Below are 9,465 nucleotides of genomic sequence, written 5' to 3'. Positions count from 1 at the left end.
AGGCGGGGTACTTCGCCATTGGGAGGCTTTCCCTGCGGGTACAGCTGGCGTACTGCGCGTAAGGTTCTCTGAGCATGGTGGGCCCTGCTGGAGCAGTTGGTTATTGCGCAGACGTCCCTATTCAAGGTGAGTCTTGCGGGTCCAACTGGGCTCTGCTGGGACCTACCTCTTCACTTCTTGATTTTGATCAAACTCTAAAATGAAAAAAAGTAGTAATTAAGTTTATGACTTGATGAAACGGATTGATATAGATTTAGCTTTAATTCACTGTTTGACACTAAAACAATTAGTTTTAGTTTGCATCTTAATTTTTAAGGTACAACAAAGAGAGGGATCTTCTTAAAAGGAATGATATGTTTGCCTATGAGGACACTCTATAATTTGGAACGACAACATGTCGTAACCGTAACAAATATCTCTGAGTGTCAACTTTTAATTCACTTGAGATTTTTTTTTGTTTCGTTGTATATTTCAAATGTTGAGTTTGTTGCACAGTTTCTAAGTAACCACCGAGTTCTCTACCCAGCGCAACGCGCGGGTCTAAGAACTAGTTATGTTTTAAAATTTAACTTAATATTTTATCCCCCCCCCAACCCAACCCGACGACTATATTTTAAAATTTCGAACTCCACCCAAAATGATATAGTTTCTATATTTATGCAAACATATTTCTAGGGGCAGATTTAAGGCTTAGGTACGGTGGTGCCCACCGTACAGTTGTAGGAGTGTCGGATTTACAGGTAGGAGTTAGTATATGAGGAGTTAACAATCAGTCAGTGTTGACCGGATATGCTGCTTTGGCATGTTTATTAATATAGCGTTGGATTGAGAATCGTAAATTTGGATCAACCTGCTGCAACTGCCGTGACGACAACGGATATATACATAATACACCTAGGGTTTAGATACTGGGAATATGAAAGTGCAACATGTTATAGCTTATTTCAGGCCCATTGGGCCTTTGTTGGACTAGTTCCAATGACACATTATAAATTACGTTTCCGTCAAAAGGCTAATGTGTGTGATCTTTTATTAATGTTTACTTTCATTTTAATATTTATTAAAAAAATGTATTTGTTATTTGTATTTAGATTACATGTATAATATTAAAATAAAAAAAATGGATGCGATAGTGTTATAAGTTAATAGGGGTTAAATCATCTCCTTGAGTGAGGTGGATGGGTTAAACTTTTATAGTAGGTGATGTGGAGCATAAGTGAAGTTAAGGAGGGTTAGAGTGTACCTCCTTACCGTCAATTACAGGACAATTTGAAGAGCAAACATATATAGTAGTTAATAATATATTTTTTGGCCGGTGAGTCAGTGAGATGCCTTTGAACTTTGAAGAGAAGTATAGTGTGACCATCGATTAAAAGTTTTTTAGCCTTACTCTCTTTGACCCAACTAATTTTTTTTATCGATCAATTTTTGTGCCCGCTATAGCAATAATTTCTAGATCCGCCTCTGCATATATCATTCATTATCATGTTCATTTTTTTATAATTTCATCCATCAATATATCTTATTTCTTTTATGCTTTTTACACAAAATGAGTTTAGCTGGTAATGGAACTTTGCCCATTTCACCTCGGGGGTTTGCCATTTATAAAATTCATGAATGTGGCTTAAAAAGAAATGATTAATGATGATGTCGACAAAGCATTTTTGGAAGTGATGAAGGCTCATGTTGCTCAAAGTTCTCAAAGCACCAAGAGAAAACTTAGAGCTATACAAAGGGATCGTGAAGATGGCGATAAGCGTCGTTGAACCGACTACTATTCTGGATCGGTGTATCCTGAAAGTTATTTTAGACGATGGTTTCGGATGAGCAAACAACTTCTCAATCGAATTGTGAAGGCATATCAATCATTCTCTATATTTTCAACAAAGATATGATTGTAAAGGAAGAAAAGGTCTTTCGCCTATACAAAAATGCACCGTTGCTAATGTATATAAAAATGTACATCTTTTTAGCATCAAATAATCCTTAAAAATTACAACTTATATAATAAAATATAGTTCAAATAACTACTTATCATGTTAAAATGTATTTTTAGGTGAATTCAAGCCTCAAACGAAAAAACAAATGAAAAGAAAAGGAAATATTTAAGAAAACCCAAGAAAACAGCAAAACACACCCGCATGTTTTCCCGTGCAAAACACACCCACACCCTATGGACTTTATCACCAAATTACCCACCCCATTCAAAAGAAAAATGATAGTATTTGGGTAGTCGTTGATCGATTAACCAAATCGGCTCACTTCATCCCGATCCGGGAGAAGTACTATGTCGAACAAATCGCTCATATCTATGTTTCTTAGGCCCATTCAAAATCCTTGAAAGGAGGTAGTTCGTTTTGGAAAGAAAGGAAAACTGGCCCCTCGTTTCGTAGGCCCATTCAAAATCCACGAAAGGATAGGAAAAGTGTCTTATAAGCTCGATTTACTGCAAGAACTTACCGGTGTTCATCCAACCTTTCATGTCTCAAACCTCAAAAAGTGCTTAGCCGAAGGTAATCTTCATATACCTCTCGACGAAGTGCTTAGCCGAAGGTAATCTTCATATACCTCTCGACGAAGTGCGTATCGATGAAACCTTGAAAATGATCGAAAAACCCGTTGAAGTCATCGACCGCAATGAGAAACGAACCAAGCGTAGCCACATCCGTTTAGTTAAAGTCCGTTGGGAATCACGGCGTGACGCTGAATATACTTGGAAACGAGAAGACAAGATGAAAGAAAAGTACCCGCATTTGTTTATTACGGATTCTTCCTAATTTCGGAAAGGAATTTCCTAAAGTAGGGAAGACTGTGACATTCGTCATTTTCGGTTTAACTTGTATTTGTTTTTGTATTGGAAACCCGACCCGTTTTGGTCTTTCAGATCCTTCGTTATTAATAAAATGTTGGGTTTTATGTTCGTTTATGTTACACAAATGTCGGATCAAGAAAACATCCTTTTTGGTATGTTAAAACACCTCTGTATGGCTAAAAACGACTTAAAACAAACTTAAAGGACTAATTGTGTCAAACACTTCTTGTTATTTTGTGCATTGTTTGACCATTTTTAACCAATGAAATGAAAGTATACCCCTTATGAGTAAACTATACTTTTTCCACTATAAAAACAAGTCCCATGCACCCATTTTGGTTTGCTCTTTCTTCTCCAAACTCTTTTCATCTAAGATCCAAGTATTCCATTCTTCAAGTTCTTATAGTTTGACTCTTCAAGGTCAAACTAATACTAATATTTGTTTCTAACTAATTCTTGTTAACTAAATCTTGTTATTATAACTTGTCTAAAACATACTCCCCTTGTTTCCTTGGCTTTCCCTTCTCCGTCCATGTCGGTTTAGGTGTATTGCTAGGCAAAGCTTCATGAAGGACTATTATAGTCTTTGTTAAACACTTTAATTTATGCAAGCTTACTAATGTTGTTTAGTTTCTAATTACTTTAGTTTCCAAATCATTTTAATGAGTTATATGGTATGGGGTATGTGGCCACCATTCTCGGTTTCATTCCGAGTCAAGAGCCGAACCAAAACCAAATTTTTGTTTAAATACTTTATTGTTAACATATTGTATGTAAGACTTGAGTATTATCATTTCTAAGTTTGTTCTAATGAGTTATATGGTATTGGGTATGTGGTAACCATCCTCGGTCTTATTCCGAGTCAAGGGCCGAACCAAGATCGAACTCTCGTTTAGATGCTTTATATTTAAAATGATTTAATAATATGTTACATGTAAGATTTATATATTATAAATTCTAAGTTCATTTTAATAAGTTATATGGTATTGAGTATGTGGTAACCATCCTTGGTCTTATTCCGAGTCAAGGACCGAACCAAGATCGAACTAAACCGAGTTCACTCGCTTAAGACACACTAGTTGTGTTTTGGGCCACCGAATCTCGTATATTTCTCGAAAACTATATTATAAACTAATTTTAATTATTTTCTCAAAATACTTGGCATGTCGGATCCATCTTGATCTCATAACAAGTTTGGACCGACAAATCCAAACACTCGCTTAATGGACTTCGAGGTTCTCCTTAATAGAACTACACACTTGGTAAGTTTCCTTTGATTTCATTGAGTTAGCTCATAACATTTGTTACTTTGGAATCTTGGCTTCGAGCTTGACCAATTATCAAGACTCGAACCGACAAATCCGAACACTCGTAAAATCTCGTTTTGGTATCTATCTAACAAGGATCTTGCAATATTTCAACCTTACCCAAATATTTACTTAACAAATGTTAATTAAAACTAATGAATAGAATACCAAGACTCGATTTCGAGTAAACTTACTTTTCTAAAACCATTACTTTAATTCTTATGTATTTACACTTTAACTCTCAAACTTTAATTATTTATTTTACCTGTCAATTTATTTTATAAAGCTTTTAAAACCATCTACTAACTCAAGACCCTTTTTAATCTAGGTCTTGCTCGTTGAACTTACCCTTCCCCGTTTTATCGCAAACTATCCTTCAAGTTACTTATTTCACATGAGTACATTTCATCCCCCGTTTTCTTTTTATACTTTGTGGGTAGAATGCATACTTATTCAAAACAAGAATGATTTATAACACTCTATCCTCAAACCACAAACTCTAGGGTGTATGATACTTAGAATACTTGCTTTATTGTGTGTTATATGTTTCATATGCTTTACGTGCACGAGTGTTTATTTTTATGTTGTTGTGGAGCCTCAATAAGTATGATCATACGCACCCCTAACTACTTTAGCCTTGTGCTAGTAGAATAGGGCCTCATTATCCGAGTATGTCAGTTGTTACCGATTAGAAAGGATCCTCATTTAGTTATGATTTATATACCACAATTGTTGCTTTTCTTTATAGTCTCATATACGTTTATGGATTTCGCCTCATATTATATATACTCAAAACTATGAAATTGCTCACCAACATTTATGTTGACAAATATTATTTTATGCATTGTTACAGGTTTAATTATTGGTTGATTGGAGTTTGAAGATGCTATCTTATTTGAGACCGTTTAGGTTATTAGAAGAATGAACAATTAAATTCTTATATTTGGTGTTATTTGTATGAACAAGATGTGTACTTTTGGTGATTGAATGAAATTAATGAGTTGTTTAAATATTGTCACTTTAATAGTGTCTTGTGTTCATGGGCAATCCGTTGCACCCCAACATGTTGCGCCGCCTTCGGTCGAGGTGTGACAAGTGGACACCTGGACACGGGGGCGTGCCTCATGGAATACGGGGCCGTGCCTGGGCTCCCAGATAAGTTATAAATATAGGAGCATGTTGTATTCACTTGGTGTGCTTGGAGAGAGTTCTATACGGGTTTTACTTATAAAAAACCCACTTTACACTCGTATTGAAGATATTGTGTGTCACACCTCAAATCACGGCCTAGGAGTATGACGCATATGTTGGTACCCCATTTGTAAATAAATCAGAGTTACGTTCAATTAGCGGAAGTCTTATAAACACGTGGATTTAACTTATAAATATTTACATACAAAAGACGGGATATAATAGTTTCCCGTTTAGTGTTTAAAAGATTACTTGTTTTATACAAAACCACCATTTTTAATATTTTAAGTTTATACAAAACAAATCCGAGCCATTGGATATTCATATCACTTCGTCACTCCAAGCGCTATCCTTGTTCACCTGCAAAATGCAAATAAAATACGTCAGCAACGAATGTTGGTGAACAAACTGACGTTAAAATATTTTCTTTTACTTTATTACCCCTCGAGACTACGCCTGCCTCGGCCCATCGTGGCTTAGGAATAACAAAGTTAAAACAACACATTTATAAACTCGAGTATCTACACTAGGTCACCTCAGCAAACACCGCAGCGTTCGACTTAGTTAAGTACCCGTATGTATACACATGGTCATGCTTCCTATAGGAAAGCGTCCTACGACCAAGCGCACATATGTAAGGATCCAGACAAACGTATACTACAGCCTGAGGGCTAGGCTTATACTCTTATTTATAATGGTTTTAGGAACACGTAGTCCCTTGTAAATAATTTTCATATAACACGTTTGACTTGTTTAAAATAAGTTTGTAAAAGTTAGGGGGCGTATTCACCTTTTCACTTTGGGATCGGCTTCAATCACCGTCCGAAGGTCTTTCCCTTTTTATCTCGCACCTATAGTACGAGTATAAACATTTGTTAGTCGGATATACAATCTAGCTTAAGACCTTTAGTCTTATTTTATAACCTCTACCCCGATGAACCTTTAGTTCATAAATCTCTTTTACTTGAAAACCTTTAGTTTAAAAGTAATTATAAAACTTTAGTTTATTTATAAAAACCCGATGTTTCTTCTTCTCTAAGAAACGTATTCTTTTCTTTTATAATTTAAGAATAATCATTATCACTTAAATAATATTTTCATAACAAAAAATATATACTTACACACATATAAATTTATAAATACTCATATTCTTATTTTTGTTTCTTTCTTTGTTATGTTTTCTTTTCTTTTATCGAGGTATCGAGTATAACCTCGACTTAAGGTTTAAGCCTTTATAATAATATTTTATTATATTCTTTTGTCGTTACGCCTTACCTTGTTGGTGTTTAGAAACCCTAAGAACTCGAGCATCACTCCAACGCCGCTTGGTCTCTTTTGTCGTTTTGATCAACGTCCCTTCTCGTCGCCAAACGATAATACCAATCTTCAACACTTGTTGGCACGCTTCTCGAGACTCATCGCCATGATAACAAACGCTTTCTTGGTTGTATGTGTGTGGAGGGTGGCACGAACTTCGAGGAAACGTCGGTACACAAAACGAGGAATCGGGGCACGCTTATCGAGGAATTATGGCACGTTTATCGAGGTGGATCGAGGGCACGAACTTCGAGGTGTAGAGAGATGTTAGAGAGATGATTTATATGTGTGAATTGGTGTGAAATCAGCTGAACCCGTGGCCTTCTATTTATAGCCAAATTTTGGAGCCCATCGCGATACGCGATGGCCTTCTAGGCACCCGTCGCGTATCGCGACGTAGGCCATCAGTGTCACCACGTAGGCCGTCGTGAACTTCGAGGAAACGTCGGTACACAAAACGAGGAATCGGGTCACGCTTATCGAGGAATTATGGAACGTTTATCGAGGTGGATCGAGGGCACGAACTTCGAGGTGTAGAGAGATGTTAGAGAGATGATTTGTATGTGTGAATTGGTGTGAAATCAGCTGAACCCGTGGCCTTCTATTTATAGCCAAATTTTGGAGCCCATCGCGATACGCGATGGCCTTCTAGGCACCCGTCGCGTATCACGACGTAGGCCATCAGTGTCACCATGTAGACCTGCCACGTGGCGACACGTGGCAGGCGTTGTGCCGCATGGCGACACGTGGCGGACGTGTGGCCACGTGGAGACACACTGTGCCACCGTCTGCCACGTGTCACATTGTGTCAGACCACATCATCGCGATACGCGATGACGTTGGTTCAATCAGCGATCGCGTATCGCTGTTGACCCCCTTCCAGAAGTTTTGACCAAGCCCTTCGCGATACGCGATGGGCTTGTGTTTTGTCTCGTCGTGTGACAAAACACAAGCCCATCGCGATACGCGACGGGGCAAAACACAAGCCCATCGCGTATCGCGAGAGGACAAAAAAACAAATTTTTCTTTTTAAACCCTAAAGTTTGGAATTTGACAAGTTTGGTCCCTATACTTTGGAAAGTTTGACATTTTGAACTCGAAATTATCATAATGTTACATACTCCCCACCTTGAAATAAATCTCGTCATCGAGATTGCTTTACAAGAACAAGTGGGGGTATTTCTTTCTCATTTCCGATTCGAGTTCCCATGTATACTTGGGCCCTCTTCGCGAGTCCCATTTTACTTTCACAATTTTCAATGTTTGTCTTTTAAGTTTCTTTAATTTTGAATCTTCGATTTGAATTGGTTTTTCAACAAATTTTAATTTTTCATTAATTTCAACATCTTTTAACGGCATCGAAAGAGATTCATCAGTCAAGCATTTTCCCATATTTGAAATATGGAATACGCCGTGTATCCCTTGCATATCCTCGGGCAGTCGCAATCGGTATGCAACAGTGTCGACTCGTTCAAGTACCTCGAAGGGTCCAACGAATCGAGGACTTAATTTTCCTTTCTTACCGAAGCGAACGACGCCTCTCCAAGGCGAGACTTTCAAAAGAACTTTGTCACCAACTTTGAATTCCAACGGCTTACGACGGATATCGGCGTAACTATTTTGGCGATCACGTGCCGTCTTAAGTCGTTCTCGGATTTGAAGAATTTTGTCGGTGGTTTCTTGTACTATTTCGGGTCCTATTAATTGATTATCTCTGGTTTCAGACCAACACACGGGTGTTCTACATTTTCGACCATATAACGCCTCGAATGGTGCGGCTTGAATACTTGTGTGATAGCTATTATTATACGAAAATTCTATTAGGGGTAAGTAGTCATCCTAACTTCCACCTAAGTCAATCACACTAGCCCGAAGCATGTCTTCCAAGGTTTGAATGGTCCTTTCGCTTTGCCCATCGGTTTGCGAATGATAGGCGGTGCTAAGGTTAAGCTTTGTGCCTAAGGCTTGTTGGAAGCTCTTCCAAAAATGAGACGTAAAACGACTTCAGAGATTATAGATAACGGTACTCCGTGCAAAGCAACGATTTTGTTCACATAAATACGCGCTAGTCCATCCATTGAGTATGATTCATTGATGGGTATAAAGTGTGCGGACTTTGTTAAGCGGTCCACAATTACCCAAATAGCATTATGTTGACGAGTCGTTTTAGGGAGTTTGGTAATGAAATCCATGGTTATTAACTCCCACTTCCATACGAGAAGTTCGGGTTATTGAAGCAATCCCGAAGGCTTTTGGTGTTCAGCCTTGACTTTCAAACATGTTAGACATTTCGCAACATGCAAAGCGACATCCTTTTTCATCCCATTCCACCAATAGTTAGATTTGAGATTATGATACATTTTGTCGCTCCCGGGATGCATCATATACTTGGACTTATGGGCTTCGTTTAAGATTTTCTCACGCAAGCCTCCAATGATTGGTACCCATATCCTATTACCGAGTCTAAGGATACCATCGTCACCTTTGACTAGCGAGTCAACGGTGCCGTTACGTTTTTCGTTGGAGATTTGATTTTCATCGATCGCTTGAGTTTGAGCCGATTTGATTTGTTCGAGTAGATCGATTTGGAGTTCTAGGCGCAACGCTCGGACTCTTATGGGCTTCTCATGTTCCTTGTGACTTAAGGCATCAGCTGCGACGTTGGCTTTGCCTTCATGGTAAACGATCTCACAATCGTAGTCATTGAGTGTCTCCATCCATCGCCGTTGGCGCATGTTAAGCTCTTTTTGATCGAAGATGTGTTTTAGACTTTTTTGATCGGTGTACACGGTAAATCTTACTCCATAGAGATAGTGCCTCCATATCTTTAGTGCGAAG

The sequence above is a fragment of the Bidens hawaiensis genome, unplaced genomic scaffold (assembly GCF_021521415.1).
Source record: "Bidens hawaiensis isolate Kalapana, Puna unplaced genomic scaffold, B.hawaiensis_p1.1 tig00002839_1, whole genome shotgun sequence".
Classification (NCBI taxonomy): domain Eukaryota; kingdom Viridiplantae; phylum Streptophyta; class Magnoliopsida; order Asterales; family Asteraceae; genus Bidens; species Bidens hawaiensis.
Note: the sequence above shows the minus strand (reverse complement) of the source record.